This window comes from Zalophus californianus, chromosome 1 (genome assembly GCF_009762305.2).
Source record: "Zalophus californianus isolate mZalCal1 chromosome 1, mZalCal1.pri.v2, whole genome shotgun sequence".
Taxonomy (NCBI): domain Eukaryota; kingdom Metazoa; phylum Chordata; class Mammalia; order Carnivora; family Otariidae; genus Zalophus; species Zalophus californianus.
The window spans coordinates 126,252,668-126,278,796 of record NC_045595.1 but is presented as its reverse complement, the minus strand read 5'-3'; the positions used below and the strand labels follow the sequence as shown (position 1 = coordinate 126,278,796).

Sequence of the window (26,129 nt, the reverse complement as noted above, 5' to 3'; positions counted from 1 at the left end):
CCGGACCCTACTTTCTTCTCCTCAAATCCAGTAACTGCCCAGGACAAATCCTCTGTTCCAGTCACTAAGGTCTACTTGCACAGCCATTCTCTGACCTTACCTGCCAAAGGACTTTTATAGTTCACGTTGTTGGTCACCCCAGAAAGGTTTCTATTTACCTCTTTCATCTACCCAAGTTCTCCCCATCTGTCACAGTCCAGTCAAGCCATATTGGCTCTAACATGCCTTCTCTGAGAATTCCACACCACACATAATTAACCCTTACCTAATGACCTTGACAAACATGCTTTCACCTCGTATTAGCACCTATTTAAATATGCTCCTATTCCCTAATTGTATCCTATTTTTTTTCAGTGCCAATTTTGTTTTCCTATAATTGTAGACAGTTCTGCAGCAGGAAACATACTGAACTCTACATTCCATAATATCTAAAATCATAAAGGGAGTCCAGTACAGCTTTTTGATTGCTTAAAAAATATATTTCATAGCACCCCATGCATTTTTATACACATGCCACATAACCAGGATATGCTGAATGGTTGACTGATTAACCCACTTTAAATTTACTAAATAAACATATTGTACTAATACAGTTGTCAAGTCCCTAGACTATTAACCTTGATGTTACTTAATTATTGCCTTTCATCTTTCTGACCCAAATCTGTGCTTTCGCATGTATCCATCAATGTTGGCACATATTTCAATTTTCTAATTTAGAAGAAATTAGACCAGTATGTAAAAATTTTACAAAAGATTATTCACATATATTAATCAAAAATAATCTATTACAAAATTCTTCACTAAATTCTCTTAATAATTTTTAATTTACTTCATTTCCAGTTAAAATTAAATGGATTTTAAAACAAATGGAATGTGGAGCATGGTATAACAGATATTAAGAGGAATAAGCCTCTGAAAGTTTTCTCTGAAATTCATGTTACCTGAATTTTAATATTTTAGGAAGGAATATCCAATTAGAATGTGGAATTAAAGAAGAACGATACGGTAAGAGAAAGAAATGTGAGAAAATCTTTGGTTCTACTATGTGCAAAACCCTACTTCCAGTAGAACAAATATGTGTCCCCAACAGAAACTACGTTATTCCTGTTTTGAGAGAAATTTTATTTTAATTCTCCCCTTCTATCTCCATATGGCAAATGGTACATAGATGGGCCACAATTACTAAAAGTAGAAAAAAATCAAAATACCTATTATTAAGAAAACCCACATGTGAGATCCCTAGTAACCAGGCAACAAGTTGTCATGAGCCCTGCTGTATTGCTGGGAAAAGGCTTTGTCTTAATGCAAAAAAAAACAAAAACAAAAAACCAACCACCTGCTTTTGTCTCAGTTCCTGAAAATTTGTATAGCTATATTAATGAAAAAGAGAAGCCAAATTGGGCATGTTAGCATAAACAGACGTTCAATAAACAGTAATGGAATGGAGATTTACACCCCTTTGTCGAGACAATTAAAAACAATTAAAGTCTTCCTTGTCAACAGTCAGCTTCTAATATTGTGTGTAAAATTCACAAGAGGTCTGCCAGTAGGATGTGTGACTATCATAGCTTTCACAGAAAACTGTTTTGTTTTGTCCTACTTGTTCTGCAAGGTTTTTTAACAATTGCCTTTGGTAACTTAAGGAGAAAATTTGGCACAGAGACTTTGTTAAAATGTACATTAAGGCTGCCTGCCAAGGCAATGGTATAGAACAGGTGCTGTCGGAGTCAGAAGGTGCAAGTGAAAGAAGGAAACCAACAGACAGAATGAGCTTAGAAAGTGACCCCGAAACCCAGCAGCCTGCGCTTTGCACTCTTACCATCACCTGGCCCAGCCAGAAGCCACCCTTGGGCCACTGGTCTAGCTTGGGGTTTTACACATCCCACTGGCAGGCCTGGCTACATCTCCTGCCCTTTTTTTTTTTTTTAACCTCTTAGTAGAAGAAATTCTATTTTGTGAACTTTTTATTTCATTCCCAATCTGAATATATAAGGAGTTAGTGATTTTTCTAATTTGTTTGAGCTCCTACTTTACAGCCAAGGAAATCATCATTTCTGTCTTATCAGAAATTCCTATTTCTTGTTAAAAATTATATATATATATATATATATATATATATATATATATATATGTATATGATAAGGTATTATGGATTGGGGGCTGACATCTTTGGGCTCTTTTATACATTAAAGAAAGTACAGATGGTCCCTGACTTACAAAGTCTCAACTTACGATATTTCAACTTTAAGACGATGTGTGAAAGCAAGTGATACACATTCAGTAGAAACCATACTTCAGATGTTGATCTTTGATCTTTTTCCGGGCTAGCAATATGCTGTATGCTACTCCTTTGTGATTCTGGGCAGGAGAAGCAGGCTGCAGCTTCCAGTCAAACCCGCAATCACGACAGTAAATGATCCACACACTTACAGCCATTTTGTACCCATACAGCCATTCTGTTTTTCACTTTCAGTATTTCATGAATTACAGGAGATATTCAACACTTTATCACAGAATAGGCTTTAGTTAGATTATTTTGCCCAAATATAGATTAATGTAAGTGTTCTGAGAACATTTAAAGCAGGCTAAGCTAAGCTATGATGTTTAGTAGGTTAGGTGCATTAAATGCCTTTTGGACTTAGGATATTTTCAACTTAATGACGGGTTTGTTGGGATGTAAACCCATCCTAAGGAGAACGATAACCAAATTTTTATTTTATATATTAGAAACCTATAGCTGTTAAAGACAGAGGACCATGTTTTTGCTAAAAAAGCACATTTTAGATTTATTATGAGGACATTTAGAATGCCCTTGTGGTTCACCTTTAATCTCATTATTAGTATATTTCACTTGGACCAGCTTTAGCCCAGGGGCAGGACTGCTACATTGAGATCAGATAACAAAAGTTAGCTTATATCAAGTGTTGACCTAGGAGGTGTGGGGAAGCAAATTCCTACACTAAATACTCCCAAAGTGTAATCCATAATACTTGTTTCCGTGAGCTATGAAGCCCGAGGCCTCAATTGCAGGGAAAGAAATCTTTTTGCCCTCTACAGTCTTAAGTTGGTGGCCAGGGCCCTGTAAATTAGACTGACAAAAGAGAGATCAAGAAGAGAAAATCAAACAAAAATCCTCTAGCATGTGCACTGGGAGAGGGAGCACTCAAAGATGAGTAACTCAAAGGGGAAGTTAGAATTTGGGCTATATATGCTTAACTCACTAAGGGAAAGGAATGGGGAGAAAGGGCACCTATGGAAAAGCAAATCACTTTTTGGAAAAATAAAAGGACCTTTAGGAAAATATAAATGTCTGTTTGGGTGTGGTGACCTTAGAGTTGCTTTGCAGAAAGGAATTTAATGACTTTTGAGGTCTTTTGGAAGGCTCTGTTTAGGCAGATACGGGATTTCAGGAACTCAAATACCTTCAGCTCAAAGTAATTCTTATACCAAAGAAGCAAATTTAGGGATGGCATATCATGATCCCCTTCACAACATTCCCAGTTTTACAGCTCTCATTTCTGCTTCTTTTCTACTCATTTACTTTTCTACTCTCAATTTCCACTCTTCATTTTATTTGCTTTAATTTGGCGATTTTTAATCTGTATTTTGACTGAGAGCAAGCCAGAAAAATGTCCACTATTCCATAACACTAAGCAGCATTTCTTTGAGAAGTGCCTCTTCTTCATTTTGTAAAATACTGCCTTTATCCGATGGACAACAGGTTATATTAAGGTTGACAGTTTCTAAATGCAATTTGGTATCCTTGTTTATATTTTCTTTATTCCTTAAATATTCTATATAATTAGGTTTTATATTTTTAAAAGTTTTTTCATTTTGAAAAAAAAAATTTAAATGTCCTGCCAAAATTATTGGGTTTATTGAAACTACCAGTTTGTATCTCCTTATCCTTAGGACACCAAAAAGACATGAAAGCTGATATCCTACTCTGTGCAGCTTTAGGTGAGTATTCACAGTCCTTCCAGAATTACATGTGGTCACACAGAAAAAAAATCTCAGAAATGCTCCACTGGTCCCAAGGACAATCCAACAGAAAAATGATAAGACAGCACACTTAAAGGAATAATGCCAGAAAAGCTGGTCAAAGAAAAGCCTCTAGAATAGAGAATATTACAGTGGTAAGAAATATAGAATCTATTTTTATAACTGAATCCAAAATGTCCACACTATACAATAATATACAGTTGACCCTTGAACAACATGGGTTTAAACTGTGCAGGCCCACTTATGTGCTGTACTATAAATGTATTTTTCTCTTCCTTATGATTTTAATAACCCCTTCTTTTCTATAGTTTATTTTATTCTAAGAATACAGTAAATAATACATATAACATACAAAATGTATGGTAACAGACTGTTTACATTATCGGTAAGGCTTCAACAGTAGGTTATTAGTAAGTAGTTAAGTTTTGAGAGAGTTGAAAGTTATACACATACTTTCAACCGTTTGGGGTTTGACTCCCTAGGTCAACTGTATACTAGTAATTTTGTGATTTGTTAATTGCCATCATTTTTTAAATTATTTATTTATTTAAGTAATCTCTATACCCAATGTGGGACTCAAACACTTGACCCTGAGATCAAGAGTCACATGCTCTTCCCACCAGGCCAGCCAGGCGCCCCAATCACCATAATTTTTAAAGGCTCCTCATTTAATTATTTTTGCTTCCATAACAAGTGAAATTTATCTTCTTAATACATTACCTTACAATATATGATTCATATAATTAGTTACCATTTCATCTCTCTCATTACAAAAGAAAGCTTTTATAATATATTTATTTTGACAATGTATTTTCTAGAGTTAAAAAATTAATAAATAAAAATTGGATATATTGTATTTCTTTTGTTAAAAATCATTTTCTTCATGTATTCTTAGTTTCCTCCAAACCTTTTTTAAAGAGAATTTATTGACATATTTCTTACTTACAAATTGACATGTTTGTTTTAAAAACTGCTTTTCATATTGATTTACTTTGATGATGCCTCTTACTATAAATCTAAAAGTAAGGAGGAGATGTGGAAAAGAATTTTGCCATTTATGACAACTGATCAGGGAAAGAAGAGAACATGATCATTAAGTAGTCTTTTCAGTGAGCCTCTGGTAGGTCAACCTATCCATTTTCCAGAGTTTTACATTCAATTCTGTTATCCTACACCATAAATATTGAGAGCCTGCTATGTGCAAAGTACCATAATAGATACTGAGAAAACAAGGTGAATTAACCCAGGTTCTTGCTCATAAAGACCTTATAATCTAGGAAATATATTTTATTTATATAGGTATGAAGGAGGAAGAACGGCCTGCCCTCCTTTCTTATATATAGTAAACTAGTGCTGTGAGAATTCGACCAGCCTGATTTGAAGAGAATGTCTAATATCAGATGAAGTCTTTCTAGTCTAACTGCCACTATTCGCAACTATATCTAAGTTCCAAAGTATGGCTCATGAGGACATTCATGATCTGCCTCTTCCTTAATTCTTTAGACATATCACCCTATCTTAAACACTATACTTCAGACATCACAAAGTACTCTGCAACTAAAATTTAATACTCCTCCACCTTCTTCTGCCACATCACTCCCTGCACATCCATCCCTAGTCGGGCTTAGATGCTCACTTAATTTCTCCTACTGTACCTCATGCTTTTCCCTACTATTTTCATTTATCACACTACATTGTACTTGCCTATTTTTTTGATATCCACTACATTGTAAGGTCTTGAGAATTAGATACATATTTTCACCATCATGTCTGCAAAGTAAATGGCACATAATAGGTGTTCAACAAATATTTGTTGAATGAATGAATGATTACTTCAACTTCTATTTTCCAAGAGAAACAGAATATTGCTAACTGGTCCATTCCATGATCTTTCAAGTAGAAAGCTAAATAATCTCAAATGATGACACAATCTATAACTAATTATACTGATTAAAATCTCTTAAAGTATAATTATATGAATTTATAATATATGAATTATATTAGTTTCCTTTAATTTAATATCCATAATAAGAAATGCTGCTAGCAATTTCTAATTGGTTGCTTTCTTCTTCCAAATCCATATTAACTTAGGATTCAAGTACCACTGTGATACATTTATATAAGATAATTCATATAATTGCTTAGCACAGTATGTGGCTCAGAATTGATGGCAGTAGTGCAGTGGACTAGCTCATGGGGATGGCAATAATGAATGTGGATCAATGATGTTATATAAAAAGTATATGGAGGACTTATGTATCCAAGATAATATAAAAATAAGTGATAAAAATATAGACATCTATTTCAAAATATGGGAAATACATAGCCATATATCTTCTTTACACGTAATCTGGTTATTAGCATTATTATTAGATTAAGCATGCTAACAACAAACCATTGTATTGGAGAAAAGAATGTAAAATATAATTGCATAATTTTACAGTGCTTTGTAATGCATGGAATAATTCTCTGCAGTGTTCAAAAGTGTAAGTAAATGATATTGACATCTGAATACTTTTTGACAAAAACAGCAGTTAAAGAGAGAAAGAGGGGGAAAGGTTTTTATATTCTCTAACTGTTCAAACAGTTTCACAAAGATTTGGAAAAGGTCACCAATAGAGGGCTTACCTGGGGTCAAATGATAGAGGCCCTAAACCATCAAAAGTTATTTCCAATGTCCAGCTGGGATATCTAAAACAGAGAATAACAAAGACAGTTTATGACAAAGCTGACACACAGTATTCTGGAAGGAGTGAAATCAGTTGTGACATTTTTCATTTATTTGTAAATGCCTCTTTGGCAGTACACTCACTCAAAACGACAGTTGCTTCTTACAGAATAGGGGAGGCGATGGTAAAATAGAGGAATCCTGACAGTTGCTTTAATGAGATTCTGCATTAGGGCTACTCTAACACTATCACTACTCTAACACTATAAATGAAGGAGCTTGCCCTTCATTTTCAGTATCATAATTCAGTAATCTGGAAAATGTTATCTCTCTAAAAACTAAACCAGCCAGTCCCTAATAGCCATTGCCAAGTTTATTTTCCTCTTATCTTTCAATTAGAAAAAAAAATTGTAAAGTAAGCATCTAAATAAATGTCAGCCATACAGACCAATTACGTCTTTTTATTAAAAGAGTACAGTTTTTATTAAAAATGGCAATATGGAGGGGCGCCAGGTGGCTCAGTCATTAAGCGTCTGCCTTCGGCTCAGGTCATGATCCCGGGGTCCTGGGATCGAGCCCCACATCGGGCTCCCTGCTCAGAGGGGAGCCTGCTTCTCCCTCTCCCACTCTCCCTGCTTGTGTTCCCTCTCTCGCTGTGTCTCTCCCTGTCAAATAAATAAATAAAATCTTTAAAAATAAATAAAAATAAAAACGGCAATATGGAGTATGATTGAACAACTGAAGGCACACTCTCCAATAACTCAATATTTGTTTGAAAATATTAGAGAGTACAATTTAAGCTATATCTTAAAAGTCTTTAAGTTTAATATTTTAAGTTCCTAAGGGAAAGGAAATGATCAGCAAAGTAGTTTCACTAGTCCTTATAACTTGAGCAACTCTAAACTAGGCAGTCTAAAGATTCCATTTCATTTATCCATTCAACTGTTCTTTGATCCTATGCTCAGTACTTAGCATAGTTGCAAAGCAACTGGAAAAAACTTACTTCTAAAAAAAATGTAAATTATAATGTGCAGGGAAAATGCAATCCAATCCAGGGCTACCCAGCGTCTATTACCTACTAGTCAACCAATAGGTATTTACTGAACTGGGAAGCTGTACAAAATCAAATCTCTGTGAACAGCAAAATGAAAAGAACATGCATTTTGGCATTTTATATGCCAATGCAACCCATGCCATAATGGATTCAAATTCTAGATTCCAGAGAAGGGAACTAATTAAGAGACACTGGAGAAGTAACACGCTCCCATTTCCAATTTCCTTATCCTTGAAGTAGTGTTAATAATATTTACTGCATGTGATTGTTGCTATGATTAAACAAATGTTCCAAGAAGGGATAAAGCACCTAGCACAGTTCCTGGCTCATACACAGTAAGTCGTCAATAAATGGTATACCTATTATAATTATAAAGCTTTACTGTGATCAAATGATACCTTTTTCAAATACAAGAACATAAGTAGCCACACTAAGTAGGAGGGAACCCTGGCTGTCAGGATACTATTATAAGAACTTTACTTCTACCTCTTCTACTAATAGCCTCTTTGCAACTCAGTTCTCTCATCACAGAAATGGGACTGACATTCCTACCTTTAAATAAAACCGCAACTTAGCTTGGCTATGAAAGCTGTCTGGGTACTTTAAATATCCAAATAGTATACATTCTTGGAATATGGCCAGTGAATATGGCAGGGAGCACCATAAGGTTTGGCAAGTTAACTGTGATCTAAGATTTCGGGATGATAATTTTACCCAGCTGGACAATGTTTAATTTTCAGATCATGTTCAATAAAGCTGAAAAGCTGCTTGAGCAGATAAATGTGTACAGACTCATGAAAATTTTTGTCTCCTTACACTATCTTCAGTTTGCCTACAGCACTGGTTCCCAAACTTAGCTATACATTAAAATCACCAGGGGCATTTTTTTTTTTTAATTCTAGTATCTATGCACAACCCAGACCAACTAATTCAAAATATTTTTTAAAAGCTTCCTAGGTAATTCTAATGTGCATTCAGAGTTTAGAACCACTGGCCCAGAGCTGGATACTATGTTTCTCCAATAGACTGTTGGCTTTTTATCCATTTTTCCTCTTTTTTGCTAGGCAAAGCCTCTGATTCACCTTAGGTATCTTCTTCCTAAGAAATTCTGAAGAAGATGCTTATGCCCAGATTCAGGACAATCTTGATTTAGGCTCAGCAAATCACAGTGGTCCCAACCGCTTTGCCAGGGATTGATTTACGGCTATATATGTTATCCATATCTAGCCAAAGATGGAAGGAAAGGTGTTCTGGGGCTCCTAGCAAAGTTTCCACCCTCCTAACAAAATGCTTTTTTTCCTGCTGTTATATATGGATATGATGCCTAGAACTGATGTAGTCATCTTGTGGGCATGAAGGAAGTTAGTCTGAGAACAAAGCTACCATCTTGAGGATGGCAGAGCAGAAGGACAGAAAGAAACAGAGTCTGGGATAATGTCATTCAGCTGCAGCATTAATTTGTCCCACTTCTGGACCTTTTATGTGAAATAAATTCAAGCAGCATCAAAGCATTGTGTACATACATAGCATCCCAAACAATATTAAACAAACAAAAAGAGGTAGGTATATCCCAAGCCTAAGTTTAGGTCAAAAAATTTCTTTCATTACTTATATTTTGAAACATTTTATGAACTAAACCAACTGGTGAAAAATGTCTCAATTTTTCTTACAAACTAGACAATTCTTAGTTTTATTTAAATGGTTTTATAACACTTATTTTTACTAAGAAACACTGTGTAATATGCGATATAAGAAAATTAATAGCAGATCCTGTCAAATATTTTTTTCAATAGTACTAATTTGTTCTAGTTTTTTATACACAAACATACTGTACAAAATTAAAATATATTTTTCTGCAGCACATGTATATAAATATGTGCATGTGTTTGCTTTTTTAAATTGTTGCCAACCATATGGTGCTTAAAGTGGAGAAAAATGTTTTTTAATATCTAACCACAACAATCACATGATTTCCTAATAACTCTGTTTTTGCTTTCAATTGATTCTATATGTAGCTTTCACTTTTTTTAGCTTGCATTTCTTGAATGTAGTACATCTTATTATTAAATGTCCAGATCATAATTTTAGTTCCAAAATGTCCCCTCTTTTTCTAAAGTAGTAATTTCCAACCCAGAAAATACTAGGGATACTTTAGTATGATGCTTTACTGTCAACCACACAGTTGGAATGAGATTAAAAGGGATTTGTTCCAAGATCTAATATGAAATTTTAAAGTGACATATACTGTAATCACTATGCTCCAATTTGACATTTTAAATCTGGATGCTTCCAAAAACTCTAAGTCCTTTGTGTTGCTTCTCCCTCTCTCCATCCCATCGGCAATTTCTGTATTATTTATTCAACAATATAAAAAAAATCACCAGCAATCTTGTGGGAAAAGGGGAAACCAGACTATCCTTGATAGATGGGCTCTGCTAGATAGAGAATAAAACAATGTATCAGGAGTTGGAGCTTTTGGGAGCTCTCAGAAATGATGAGACAGCAGGAAACAGGGCATGTAGATGATGGAAGTCTCCAAGACATGATCTCTTCCCACATAACCCACCAAATCTTCAATTAATTTATAAACTTATAATTGTCATGGCATGTATAATGTGATGAATTTCTTGCAACAGTCAATAGAGGATATAGCTTGGTGCAGGACCAATTAAGTGTAGAAAGGATGAAACTAAGTGGGTTCAATGAAGAAGGAAAAGAGTACTGGGAAAAAAAAGAAGGGCAGAAATTCTGAGAACATTCCCTCCCCCCAGAATATATTAAAGTGTGAAACGTGTTCAAGCCAATTTTCCCTCAGTATAGTCTGAGAAATCTTAGTGTATACGTTTGTCTCCCTCACTATTCTATGAGCTCCTAAGAACAATGCTATCTTGTACTCTTTGAATCATAATAGAACTCAATAAATGATTGAATTTGACTGAAGTGGGAAAGCTCCTCCAAAAAAGGTATTTTTGCCTACTACGCCCAAATTTAGGCAAGCTCTATACCCAACTGTCCTTTCCTACAGGAAATATTAGTAAGACTGACCTCTCAATAGTGCTAAGAACTTGGCAGAACTGAAAGTCTCATGGGCAAGTTTGGTTTGAGGTCATCCCTGTATCTCCAGATAACTTGCTGCTTAGCAGAGGCCCTAGAATAGCAAGTACATATTGTTTAGTGTTTTTATTTCTATTATAACTATCCTTAGATAATAATTTCATTTACTTTTTGTGCCACTAAAGGACAACCAATAGAATCAGGTATTTCATTTCAGAAGTATAAAATTAGCATTGGTTTAAAAGGTTCTACAAATTTGTAAGAGGAATTTAATATTTTGTAGTTTATTGCTGGAGGCAAGCCCTTATTTCTTGTGAATCCCATTTCATTCATAGAAATATATGAGATGTTTTAAGAACCATTGGTATTTCAATTGTAAATATTAAGGAAAGCCGCATTACAATGCAGACAGGTAATCCTGAGGCCCAGCAGAGCAATAATGATTAATAACACATTCTAGAGGGAGTATAAATTTTAATACTATCACTCATAAAATCCATGTTTCAAAGGTTACAAAACAGAATCAAGTTTACCAAAAAGCAAATAAATCATCTTGCTTTGGGGCTTCTTCTTCTTCATCTCTGATTTTTAAATAATCAGCACCATCTCCCCAGAGCAGATAAACTATACCTACCTGCAAATGAACTAGAGGAAGTTCTGAAATCCTTACAGAGGACTCTCACTGGATTCTGCTTCTAGTAAATTCCACTACCAGTTTTTATTCAAATTTACGTTTAAAAAGAGAAAGGAGACTTTAGGGAAGTGGCCTTCATAAGGATTTTATTTGCCGATGATAATGATGATGCACAATGCCTTTTCACAAGATTGCATGGGATAGAGGGTAACCCACTATCACTGCTACACTGATGAGAGCTCCATTTGAGTGCTGATCTCACGTCTGGTCTCCAAACTAAGACAGAACTAAAAGAATCCAAAAACTATGCAGAGAGTCACAGAAATCATGACTAAAACCGCTAGAACTAAATGAGCAAAAGTGAAAAAAAATGTAATGAAAATTGGTGAACAATTCTTAGGAAAAAAACAACCCTGCATACAAACATAAGGCCAAATAAGCACAAACATCAATAGGTGTATTTTTTTTTAAGATTATTTATTTATTTATTTATTTGACAGCGAGAGAGGGAACACAAGCAGGGGGAGTGGGAGACGGAGAAGCAGGCTTCCTGCCGAGCAGAGAGCCCGATGCGGGGCTCGATCCCAGGACCCCGAGATCATGACCTGAGCCGAGGGCAGTCGCTTAACCAACTGAGCCACCCAGGCGCCCCTCAATAGGTGTATTTTTAATGGTGCTATTGGGAACTAACTAGATGACGTTCATGATAGCTTGTTTGTTTGTTTCATTGCTTTTTAATACCCATAATTTCATTCTTTTCATAAATTTATTTCTTTCCAAGTCACAAGAATTATCTAAGTCAATGTGCTTAACCTCAGCAAATTGCTTCAACAAATCAGTTAAGAGTTTCACAAAATAATGTGATCATACAAGAGATGAATCAATTGTCCCATTAAATATTTTAATAGCCACATTTCCTATTTCCTATGTTTGTAATATTTTATATCTTCTATAAAGATATTCCTACAATGCTAAGCATGCTAAAGGAGTTTAAAATATAAATGAAAGGAAAAGACTAACACATGAAACAATAGCTATTTTTAGTCAATATGATTGATGCTTTTAGTTCATGGTAATGTGAGGACAGGTAATCTTCCACACAGAGAAAGTATGAAACAGCAAGTTGAAATAAGCTCTCATGTGTGTATTTAGATCCATCTACTTTACAGATTGGCAAACTTTTTTTTGCAAATGTTCAGATAGTAAATATTTTTGGCTTCGCTGGCCTTCTCTGTTGCAACTACTCAGCTTTCCTGCTGCAACATGAAACAGCCATTGACAGTATGTAAGAGCATGGCTGTGTGTTCCAATAAAACTTTATGAAAACAGCTGGAGGGCCAGATGTGGCCTGGGGAACATAACTTGACAATCCCCAGTGAGTTCATCGTTTTAAGAAGTGATGGATCTCATTTTCAATATGAAATAGAAAGCAAGAAAAGAACTAAGGTCAGGTAGAATTTTTGCAAATACACCCTGAAATTCCAGAGCATCAAAGACACCTATATTTAAATATAATTTTTTTAAAAATCTAATGGATGTATTTATTGGCTATTGTTTTATATTATCCATGCAAACTCCTTCCACCAGCAGGACAGATTCTTTAGAACCCACCAATAAATAAAACTCTTCCTATCATTGAATTTCCTTGGCAATTGAAATAACTTTGACAAGTCTACACATCAAATTTTGACAATTAAAAGCTTACTTACATTTAAAAAATAAAAATAAAAGACATTTTTGTATCACTCACATGTGCTCCAATTTTCTACCTCTTTCCTAGAAATCCAGATATTTTGTTACATCAGAAAGTAGAACAAAATTATTATTAAGTATAAGTATCCTTAAGCATCATGACAACTTCTTCCTTTCAATCCACCTTCTATCATGTAATAGATCACAACACATTCAAACTTCTGAACAGGAAATGTTAGTAATTGTACTATGGTTCTCAATTATTCCAGTGATAAGCCACTAATAAAAATGTCAACGTTATGGAGCGCCTGGGTGGCTCAGTCGGTTAAGTGGCTGCCTTTGGCTCAGGTCATGATCTCAGGGTCCTGGAATTGAGCCCCGCATTGGGCTCCCTGCTCTGCGGGAAGCCTGCTTCTCCCTCTGCCTATCACTCCTCCTGCTTGTGCTTTTTCTCTGACAAATAAATAAATAAAATCTTAAAAAAAAATAAGTCAATGTTATAAAATACAACTAATATACACTAGCTATTTAAAAATTCAGCCTACTAATGGGGCGCCTGGGTGGCTCAGTCGGTTAAGCGTCTGCCTTCGCCTCAGGTCATGATCCCAGCACCCTGGGATGGAGCCCCGCATGCATCAGGCTCCATGCTCAGCAGGGAGCCTGCTTCTCCCTCTACCTCTGCCTGCCTGCCTACTTGTGATCTCTGTCAAATAAATAAAATCCTAAAAAAAAATAAAAATAGAAATTCAACCTACTAAGACTTACTTCTTCTCTATTGTTTCCTATAGAAAAGTTATAAAAAGTGATCATCATCCAGTTTTCACAAATAACAATAATAATAAATAATGATTATTGATTAATTATTATAGGCCAGGCAATATTTCAAGTACTATACACTTATTAAATCATTTAATACTCAAATCAATCCTACATAATGCAGACAGTATTATTATTCTCATTATACAATAAAGAGAAAACTACCAAAGAAAGGTTATACAGCTTGTCCAAAGTCACAGGGCTACTAAGTAGCAAAGCTACAATTTGAAAGCAAGTGTTCTAGCCTCCAAATGCTAATGAGGTCAAGGCCATGATTCAGTGTCCATAGGAATGCTAATGCACAGCCTGTATGCTCTACACTCTAGAAAATGTCACCACTGGGAAAGATGATGAAACAAGAACTAGAGGTAAACATAGAGAAGTACAAGCCAAAAGTGGTAGATGATGAGAAGGAACTTCCTGAAAGCTTATAACTGGGGAACCAAAATCATTTATCCAACAGATGCTACAGGTCAATAATCCTCCTTGTAGACATGGCAAACACATTTATTTCAGGCTTTGGAATCAGCCTGTTTAAATGCTAATTCCATGGGGCACCTGGGTGGCTCAGTCCTTAAGTGTCTGCCTTCAGCTCAGGTCATGATCCCAGGGTCCTGGGATCGAGTCCCGCATCAGGGTCCCTGCTCCACGGGAAGCCTGCTTCTCCCTCTCCCACTCCCCCTGCTTGTGTTCCCTCTCTCGCTGTGTCTCTGTAAAAAAAAAAAAAAAAAAAAAAAATCCTAATTCCATACTACTTACTTGACTACTTATAATTTATGAAACTCAGAGTCCTATATAAAATAAGGATAACAATCAGAATTGTTTTTCAGGGATGTTATGAAGATTAAATAAGCTCATAAGGGTTTGATATGCAGTAGGTGCCCACGAAATGGTAGTTGCTATTATTTATTAGTCAAGGTTTTGTTTATTTTTAATTACAGAAATGGCAAACGGTAGCTATGTTAAAAGACACCAGACAACTGGAAAAAAAGATAAAAATGTATCCAAACATTTAAATGGCTTGTCTATATAACTTTGAGTTTCTCAAAATTTACTGATTACCTCCTATGTGTTAGAAATTACAACATGTGAAAAAAAAAGCCCAGTTGTGATTAGTCATAAAAACTCTCTAGAAGATTGACTGAATTTTTCACTTTCATCTGAACATATTACATGTATACAACTATTAAGTTAATTCAATTCACAGAGCTTCCTACGTTTTCTGTGACTACAGTATGCTCCCATAATCCCTTCAGTCTTATAGGGCCAGACAGCGTGAACACCCCTTCTCACCCCCCATCTACTTACTTCCAGTTTAAAGCAACTTCCTTCTTCCATTTTCCCCAATGTGCCATAGAAATATTATCATTTATCACTGTCTATGTGTGCACCACAGATAGAAAAGAATTGTATTACTGAACGTCATCTATTTGTGATTAAATAAGGAGATGGTGACAAACATATTTTACTGTAGTTAAATCATATGCCACTAAATTTTTAACATGATATTAATTATGTAACATTGTGCACAATCATAAAGAAGCAGATCATATTTCAAAGAGCTTTTGTTAATTCAAAAGAGAGGAAAAAATAGAAAGACATGCATATGAGAAAAAAAGGAATAAAGAGACCAATCATATTCATAGAAACAAAGTCTTTTTGTTTTGTCATTTTCTCTTAACAGAATGTCTGAATAGACACTTTTCCAAAGAATATGTGCACATGGCCATGGCCAACAAGCACATGACAAGATGCTCAACATCACTAATCATCAAGAAATGCAAATCAAAACACAATGAGATTATCACCCCAATCCTGTTAAAGTGGCTATTATCTAAAAGACAATAAATAAGTGTTGGTGAGCCTTGGAGAAAAGGGAACTCTTGTGCACCACCGCTGGTGAGAAGGAAAGTTGGTGCAGCCACTATGGAAAGCAGTACGGAAGTTCCTCAAAACATTAAAAGTGGAACTATAATACAATCGGCATTTTATCCAAAGAAAATGAAACCACTAATTTGAAAAGATATAAGCACCCCCATGCTCACTGTGGCATTATTTATAATATCCAAGACCAGGAAACAACCGAAATGTCCATACACAGAAGATGAATGGGTAAAGAAAATGTGGTGTGTGTGTATATATATATGTGTATATATATGGATGGAATGGAAAAAATGGAATATTTTTTAGCCATAAAAAAGAATGAAATCTTGCCATTTGCAACAACATGTATTGACCTTCAGGGCATTATGCCAACTGAATTAAGTCAGACAGAAAAAGATCAATACCATATGATCTCACTTATATGTGGAATCTTAAAAAAAAAAAAAAAACAAGCTTACAAATACAGAGAATAGATCAGTGGTTGCCTAAGGTAAGGAGTAGGCAAAATGGGTGAAGGGGGTTAAAAGGTACAAACTTCCACCTACGAAATAAGTCATAGGGATGTAACATACAGCATGGTGACTACAATGAATAATACTGTATTGCGTACTTGGAAGTAGCTAGGAGACTGGATCATGAAAGTTCTTATAACAAGAATGAAGAACTTTGTAACTATGTATGGTGACGGATGTTAACTGGATTTACTGTGGTGATCATTTTGCAATATATATAAATGTCAAATCATTACCTTGTACATCTGAAATGAATATAATGTTGTACCAATTATACCTCAATACAAAGAGAATGAGGTACATATTCTTTTTCTACTCTGTCCCCCAAACTAACTTTGAAAAGAGGGAAAAGCAAAATAATGTTACAGAATCATACCATTATGATGACTACAATAATAAGAAACATAATTATATTGTTATATTTAAGCACAACTTGGCAATGATCTGTCAACATAGGAGTAGCAAAGTCATAAAGAAAGAATATCCCATAGAGGAGATAAATAGGCAGCATAAAGCCTCAGGTGGGTTAAAGTTAATGTGATTAGTTCTGGTGCACAGCAAAATCCCATAAGACAGAACTTATCTTTCATCTGTTTTCAATTCATCCATCTAGGACTAAGCAGTTATTCTTCCTGTCACTCCACTTTTGTCATCCCGTTTTAGGTTTTGTTTTTAAATTTAAACCAACCTATTGCGTATCTTTGTTACTGGAAAGCTTAAACAAAGTACATTTGCACAAGAGATGTAGACAAAAATTTCAGAATACTTCATTAGGTGATCATCATTGATCTCTGCCTTTAGGGAGGTTATTTTTGATGTGAATTAAGCCAAAATTATACTAAAATGATAGAATATGAGTTATGGCTATAAACATGTGAATTTATCAGGTATAACCAGGATTTATGCATATAAATTATTTGTTTTCCTCATGGAGACTCTATATTGATCCCAATGGTACTACTGTTAAAGCATTTTTAATAAAACAAATGAGTTTGTTAAATATCAATCTCATCATTTAACAGGGTTAGTTGCCTCTAAGTTCACAATTGGTGTGATGTGACTACCAAAATAGTATATTCAAACTCTGGCTATATTAATACCAGGACAAAGTAGAGGACACATAATAATTCCACTGCATTCTATGGGACATATGCACATGGAATTTTTTGAAAGGGATACTAAAAACAAGCAGGTAAGAGAAAAACAATGTAAATTCACTCATTTCAACAACTTGCCAAGGGCCAATCTTGATCTCAATGTTGAAAACTCTGGATGATCTTGTTCCAATGACTTGTAAGGAAATTATTTCCTTTGAAAATGTTATCCTTATGTTTAAAAATGTAAAATCTTTAAATTGAGCTCTCTCTCCAAATGTTGGTGTAAGCCATGATTATTGATTCTAATAAAACCCTCATTTATACATCTTTGTTTGGCATTTTGTTGGTGGGTTGTGTGAGTATGTACGAGAGAGACAGAAACAGAGATAACAAAGAGAAGAGAGATACCTTGCTAACTCAGAGAAATTATGATATACCTTTGTAATGTCAGATATCTTCCTATTCTAGATAATTCAAATCACTAAGCCTTTGCCTTAAAAAACCCAGAATACAAAGAGACTTATCATGTAAGGACTGCTTTCTTAAAATGTCTGCTTTCTTAAAATGTCTGCTTTCTTGAAATGTCTGCTTTCTTCTGGCCTTTGCAACTGGGACAATCATATGCTCAAAGCAATTAGTTCTGAACTTTTCTAATGTTCTATCTATCCTCTCCTTTGCACATCAACTTGCTGCAGAATGGGTAAAGAAAAGAGGCCTGGGCTAGAGAACCACATTTATAAAGACCTATTAACAAAAGAAAAAAATGTTGAAGGAATTCAATCAGTTGAAACATGGAATATTGAAGAGGAATGGCAAGAGATGAAGTTAGACATATAGCCAAAAAACAGAAAATAAAGGACCCTGCAGGTCATGTTAAGGTGATTAAATTTATTCAGAGGTCAATGGAGAATACTTTAACGATCTGAAGGAGGACTGTGACTTACTTTATAGTTAGGCCATTTCTCTGTCTCAAGTGTGAAGAATGGATCTGGAAAGACTACAGGCAAAGAGACCAGTTAGGAAACAGTGGCATTAAACAGATGAAATAGGTTGGTGGACTCAACAAAAGTAGCTGAGATAGATGTAGAGATGGATGTCAACTCTGGAAATGGATATCAGGGCAAACAGATATGAAAGATATTAGGAAGACAGAATTATCTAGACATGTTAATTAACTAGTTTTGAGGCATAAGGATAGCACAACACATCAGGTAGATGCACAAAAAAAGGAAATGGACTTGGAGATGTAGAAGGAAGAGAGGGAGATGGTGTCTAATCGGCCTGCCATCCAACCTGTCAACCTTGGGCCTGGTTTGAAGAGTTGGTAATCAAAAATGTTTTTAAAAATCACTTTGCATAAAAAAAAAACTAAGCCTAAACCATTACTAGATGGAAAGTCTTATTTTTAAAGACAAAACTTTAAATGAGAGATTCAAAAGCAATTTGTTCACAGGTAGTTGACGTGCCAAACAGCTTTCATCCAGAGTGTTTTTTTAAAAATGACTTGCCAAATTTTAAAAATCAGGAAATCTCACACATGCACACACACAGAAGGAGAAAGAGAGAGATTTTTAGCTTCTCTATATAACTGGAAGATTTGACAACTGTGGGCCATCATACCCACATAGTAAACCCTGGCGAAAGCTGGTTAATGACTACTTCCCCTAAATAGAGCATCTGTTCTCCAGTTTTCTACAGATTCCCCACAACTCCCCACTTACTCACCAGCACGAAGGCTCTGTGTTAGTTACCAGAGATCACCTTTATACTTCATTCATCTATTTTACCTACACGGCTTCTACAGGCATCCGAGTTTAGTTATTTTTTAAATGATATTCTGGTTTCAGGAGGAAATCAGTGAGTGACAGAAACATACTGGAAAGTTCTAAAAAGAAACATGTACAAGGACGTGAGCAAGATAATGGAATAATAATCCACTGGACCATCAATTAAAGAATAATCAAAAAGCATTTATTTTAGCTTGGTGCCACATATCACTTTTTGCCAATTTGGTCTTATAAACAAATCAAGTGTTTTCTCTTCAAGAAAGAAAAAACAGTTTGAAAAATTTCAACTTGAATTTAAAACTTCTCAAAACTAATCAAAAGCAAAATCAGCTATTCATCAGCTAAGTAGCTCATCTAGATTTTCTTCAGGTATAATGTTTTAAAACTGAGACAAAGAAAGAATACCCAACATAAAAGCAGAAACACTTGCCATATTATATTACCTTACTAGAAAAAAAATCCTAATATATGTATGAACACTATTTTCAATTAAATTTAGGAAGCAAACATAATTTCAAGAATATGAAAAGGAACTCCTAGGATAATTGTTCTAGAAGTACTGCAATTAAAGATGAAAAATCATATTGCTTCTTTTGACAAAAGAATGTTTCACTGGCATACATGAACAGTCCCTTATGTAATATTTACTAATCAGAAGATGATATGTAAATAGGAACAACCCCTCAAAAAAGAACAAAAATCTAACTCTTACTTGGAATGTGAAATTTTGTTCATTTTCTCTAATAATATAGAAAATAAAATAAAAAGCAATCTTCAGGTTGAAAACAACTTCATGTCACACTCAACACTGAAAGTATATGCACGGGCGCCTGGGTGGCTCAGTTGGTTAAGCGACTGCCTTCGGCTCGGGTCATGGTCCCGGAGTCCTGGGATCGAGTCTCGCATCTGGCTCCTGGCTCAGCAGGGAGCCTGCTTCTCCCTCTGACCCTCTCCCCTCTCATGCTGTTTCTCTCTCTCTCTCTCTCAAATAAATAAATCTTTTTTAAAAAAAAGAAAGTATATGCACTTTACTATATGAAAATTATATTCATTTAAAAATTAATTTTAAAAGTAACCATAGTGAGGGAGCTTTTTCACAATTCTTAGCTAATATGTACATTTTAAAATATATGTTAAAAAAAAACCTAAGGAATAATTTAGACGTTGTAATACCATCGTCAAATATTAGATTTCAAATTCATTCCTTTCTTGATTTTTTTTTTCAAATTTTGTAATTTTTTTTTCAAATTTCAAAAAGACGTTACTATTCTTCAGGTGTTTAACATTTATAAAAAAGACTTAAGTTTGAATTTCATTCTCATTAACCATAAAAAACATCCGTTTCATAATTTTCTCCTTTCATCAAGTGAAAAATTAGTAGAAATGTAGCAAAAAGAGAAATGTGTATCATAGGGGTTGTCCCCAAACTATGCATACCCATGATTTAAAACAAAGGTAATATAAAAATAAGCCACTTTTATTAGACAACAGTACACAGATCAATTTTAATCATTTTTGTTCAATAAGTAATTTCCTGGGAAGCCTTTCAAATTAATCTGAATGAATTCTGCTAAGATATATATTGAGTGAGGTGGTTCTCCTAGGGCAACTAAAAGAAATGAATTGTTTTGTTCCAGTCATTTTGTAAAGGCCTGATGGGTCCTAACTCTTGGTTAGTAAAGTAGAATTATCAAGTAGGATTGAAGTGTCTGTAAATAGAAGATGAGCTAATATGATCTGATGTCAAAGTAATAATTTCCTTTCTCCCCAGGAAGAAAAAATAGAGTCTGTGGGTAGGTAGTACTCCCTTTGATACATGTAGCAGTAGAGCAAACAAATAGATTGATAACTGATGTCTGAATACACACTATTTTTAAAATATAATAACTGGGGGCGCCTGGGTGGCTCAGTCATTAAGCATCTGCCTTCAGCTCATGATCCCAGGGTCCTGGGATCGAGCCCCGCATCGGGCTTCCTGCTCAGCAAGGAGCCTGCTTCTCCCTCTCCCATTCCCCCCTGCTTGTGTTCCCTCTCTCACTGTCTCTGTCAAATAATAAATTTAAAAAACTTTTTTTAATCTTAAAAAAATATATAATAACTGCCTATAACTAAGATTGCTATCAGAATACTGACAAGAAGCATGGGGGTGGGGGAAGTGCCTCAATATTTTAGAGGTACCTGCTCCTGGAATGTAACATTGACAAAGCTCCAAGAGAAAACAAAGGGAGACAATATAGAAAGCATGATCACTAAAACACATTTTCGTTTGTCAATATTGTGGAATAGTAGGAAATCAATAATAAATGTTCTATGGTATTTTGATAGCAAAAGTGATATTTGGATCAACCTGCCTTTTTTTGTTAAATTTTTTGAGTATAGTTGACACACAACATTACGTAAGTTTCAGGAGCACAACATAGTGATTCAACTTCTCCGAAGAGTATGTATGCTAGGCTCACCACAAGTGTAGCTACCACCTGTCACCACACAATGCTATTACGGTAACATTAACTATATTCCTATGCCGCGCCTTTCATTTCTGTTAGTCATTCATGCCATAACTGGAAGCCTCTATCTCCCCCTCCCCTTCACCTATTTTGTTCATCCCCCTATACCCCTCCCTCAGCAAACATCAGTTTGTTCTCTGTATTTATAGGTCTGGTCTGTTTTGTTTACTCATTTGTTTTGTTTTACACATTCCACATGAATAAAATCATATGGTATTTGTCTTTCTCAGTCTCACTTATTTTACTTAGCATAATACCCTCTAGGTCCATCCATGTTGTTGCAAATGGCAAAAATCTCATGTTTTTTTATGGCTGCATAATACTTGTGTGCCTCTGTGTGTGTGTGTGTGTGTGTGTGTGTGTGTGTGTGTGTGTGTGTGTGTACATCTTCTTTATCTGTTCATCTATTGATGGGAAGCTTGGGTTGCTTCCACATCTTAGCTGTTATAAATAATGCTGCAATAAGCATGCAGGTGTATGTATCTTTTAAATTAGTGGTTTTGTTTTCTTTGGGTAAATATCCAGTAGTGGAACTATTGGACCACATGGTATTTGTTTTTAATTTTTTTTTTTTTTTTTTTTTTTACAGAGAGAGAAACACAGCGAGAGAGGGAACACAAGCAGGGGGAGTGGGAGAGGGAGAAGCAGGCCCCCACTGAGCAGGAAGCCCAATGTGGGGCTTGATCCCAGGACCCGGAGATCACGACCCAAGCCAAAGGCAAACACCCAACAACTGAGCCAGCCAGGCGCCCCTCTATTTTTAATTTTTTAAGAAATCACCATACTGTTTTCCACAGTAGCTGTGCCAATTTACATTCCCACCAACAGTGCATGAGTCCTTCTTCTCCACATCCTAGTCAACACATTATTTCTTGTGTTTTTTAAACTTTTTTTATTTTAGCCATATCTCATTGTGGTTTTGATTTGCATTACTTGATGATAAACAATGTTGAGTATCTTTTCATTTGTCTGTTGGTCATCTCTATTTCCTTCTTTGGAAAAATGTCTTTTCAGGTCCTCTGACCATTTTTTAATTGGGTTGTTTGGTTTTTTAGTGTTAAGTTATAGAAATTGTTTATATATTTTGGATATTAACCCCTTATTGAATTTGGCATTTGCAAATATCTTCTCCCATTCAGTAGAATGTTTTGGCATTTTGTTCATTTCCTTCAATGCTTCATTTCTGAAATCTATTTAGAGTATTAAGTTTGAACTCATCTGTAAACATTATTTCTAAGTAATTTTACAGGTGACTATTTTACGACATCAACTAGATACTAATATTCTTGGAAATAGGTACCAAACCACTATTTCTTCTGACTAGCCTGATGGTACCTAGTACAGTAATTTACAAATGATGACATACAAGTAATTCTTTGGGAAGTAAAAATCCACAAAATAGTAATATTACTGAATAAAAAAAGCAGTATTGTTCTTTTCCAAATTGTAATTTATTCTGCCCAGCAGTTGATATTAAAAAATAATATTGATCAAATAAAAAATGACATTTATATAATTTTGAAAAACCAATAAGCAATAAGATGATAGCAAACATCTCTCTTATGAAAAAAGAGTCCAAGTTTGAAGCAGTTTCAATGAATAATATATAGACAATTTAACCTATTTATGCATACAACTCATTGTAATTTCCCTTAAAAAGATTACTGAATAACAACTTAGAAACTAAACAATTCTTTTAATAATCAAACAAGTAAAAATGTAGATAATCCTCAATTAAAATCCATGGGCATAAATGAATATATGCATTTCATACTAGATGTTTTGAATTGGAAACTTTATGTTGCAATTAGCTATATATTGCAGATATTTTTCATATGGCTCTTCACATTTTCTTATGAAACTTATACAAGACTATGATTAAGGCAGGAGCATCTGGAGTGCCACTACATCCATCAAATCTCCTAGGAATAACGTACATCTTCAATTTAAAAATATTAAAATAGAAATATAAAGCATCATTTTACAAATGCAATGAGATGAAAAATTCATTATCTTAACAGTGGGCACCAGAATTTAGAAATAAATAATTCATGACTCACTTTGGATAAAAGTAACCAAAGGGTCCAGTACAGTACATTCCAATACAGCTAAAAAGACAGCTTAACATTTTTGCAACATATCAGAATTTTAAAGGTGGGTGCATAGAGAGACGAGAACTGAGAAAAGAAAGTTAGAGAAAAGGAGACATTAGCAAGACTTAATTAGGCAAAGATGGAGTACGGGGTTGAAAACTGTGGTAAAATAAAAATCTGATGTTGAGGTAACAGAAAGACTTTTAAAAACAGGGATGGCTCATATTTTACCAATAAAATGCAATCTCCTATGCCTTTTGTGAGTGGATTTTGTAAATGAAATTGAGTCTCACATCTGGGTCAACACAGCAGAGTGTAAACTAGGAAGCATAAGATGACAGGAGGATCTCTAAACTGATTTTTTTCAATAAAAGCAGGAGCTCATAGAAAACAACAGTGACAATATGAAACACTGCTTTTACTCTACCTCTGCAAGGGATTATGGACTTCCACAAGACATGATTTGGGGCTCCAGCTAATCTTACCAATATTTAAAAAAAAAACAAGACATATCCTAAGAAACATTAGAAATTAAATGATGTTAGAAGCATGCTAATTGCATAATTTTAAAACTAATAACTGAAATATAGATTCATTAAAAGTAGATAAAATAATTAAGTTGGTAGGCACTGGTGACAAATTAATAAATTTGAAGGTAGATACTTGTAACAGAATAATCCAGAAACAGATGGAGGTATATACAACATCAACATATCACTGGAATGCAAGCTTATATTTTGGCATTGTACATTTTGTTCAAAAGAAATTCTAGGCGTTCACTTCAGTAAAGATGAAGTAACACAAACCAGACTTACACTTTAAATAAGAAAACCAGAATAAATATATGAAAACACTGTTTTCAGACATTGAACAACAATAACACTAAACTATGACTTCTAAGAGAAGGAGAACAAGAAAGATGAGTCCTATGATTGCCCCAGTTTGTTACTTGGAGGCAGTCTCCAAGAAGTAGCTTGGAAGGAAGAGGCCAAATAGACTGCAGCTGTTTCACTGTGTTAAGGAAATAGATTGGAGTTTGGGAAGGCCAAGGCAGCTGAATTTGTAGGAAAGAATACCAAGGATACTGACACTGCACAGATAGAGAAACCTCTAAAAATCTGCATGGAGGTTTATTTCAGGAGTTAGGTGGCTACTGATTTGCCCTATGTGAGTAGAAATCACTTGAGGCCAGGGAAAGAATCACTTGAAAACAGTAGAATAAACAATTCTGAGAGCTCACAGAATTTGGGAGAAAGATTTTCACCCTTCAGAATGGAGAGACATCAAAGAATACTGAGGGACATCCAGCAGAAACTTCAAAAAGTCTTGCCTTAGTAAAAGCTGCTGGGGGCAGGGGGGTGGGGGCTGGGGGGAGACATCCTTAATTACAAAAGAACAAAGATGAGAATTACAGCCAACTTCTCATCGGAAACTGAGAAGCAGAACACAATGGTGGACAATTCAAAGCACTGAAATAAAAAAACAACAACACAAACAATAAAACCATCAATTCAGAAATCTAAGCTCAATAAAAATAGTTTTCAATAATTAAACTGAATACTCTTTCAAATAAAATTGAAAATTCTTTGCCAGCACATAAGAAACACAAAAGGAAGTTCTTGAGTTAGAAGTAAAATGATATAAATGGAAATTTGCATCTACATAAAAGATGAAGAGTTATGAAAATGGTAAATACAGGGGTAAATATAGAGTATTTTCCTATTTTAATCATTTTAAAAGATAACCATTTAAGGCAAAAATAATAGTGCATTATTGTAAGGTTTATAACATATGGAGAGATAACATTATAAAAGCAAGAGAACAAGACGGAATGGGGAAATGGAAGTTTATTTACATGGTTCTTACATTTTACATGAAGCAACATAATATTTGATAGTGAACTGGTAAGGTAAAAATAATGCAGACTTTGGAGTAACCACTAAACAAATAAAACAAAAAGGTACAGATGGGAAAAACAGTGAACACAAAATTGAATCATAAAATATATTCACTTTATCTAAAAAAAGGAGGAAAGAGGGGGAAAAGTATCAAGGAACAGATAAGAAGTAGAAAACGAGTATCAAGACGGTTGATTTAAAAAAAAAAAAAAAGGACAGTTGATTTAAACCAAACATAGAAGGGGTGCCTGGGTAACTCAGTCAGTTAAGTGCCTGCCTAGGGCTCAAGTCATGATCCCAGGGTCCTGGGATTGGGCCCCACATCCTCAGGCTCCCTGCTCAGCCGGGAATCTGCTACTCCCTCTCCCTCTGCTCCTCCCCTGTCTGTGTTTTCTTTCTCTGTCTCTCAAATAAATTAATAAAATATTTAA

The 26,129-nt window shown here is 34.9% G+C and overlaps 1 protein-coding gene across 3 annotated transcripts in view; it reads right to left on the bottom strand.

The window, feature by feature from the left end:
* The window catches only part of NAALADL2 (N-acetylated alpha-linked acidic dipeptidase like 2), a 1,313,911-nt gene that overhangs the window by 1,226,228 nt on the left and 61,554 nt on the right, over positions 1 to 26,129 (bottom strand). For 2 of the 3 annotated variants that reach the window (XM_027587309.2, XM_027587311.2), the window contains exon 2: positions 6,631 to 6,693. The gene's annotated coding sequence lies outside the window, so the exon portion shown is untranslated. Of the gene's footprint in view, positions 1 to 6,630; positions 6,694 to 10,769; positions 10,863 to 26,129 lie in introns of those variants that run through there. The other variant, XM_027587310.2, reaches the window with a different exon arrangement.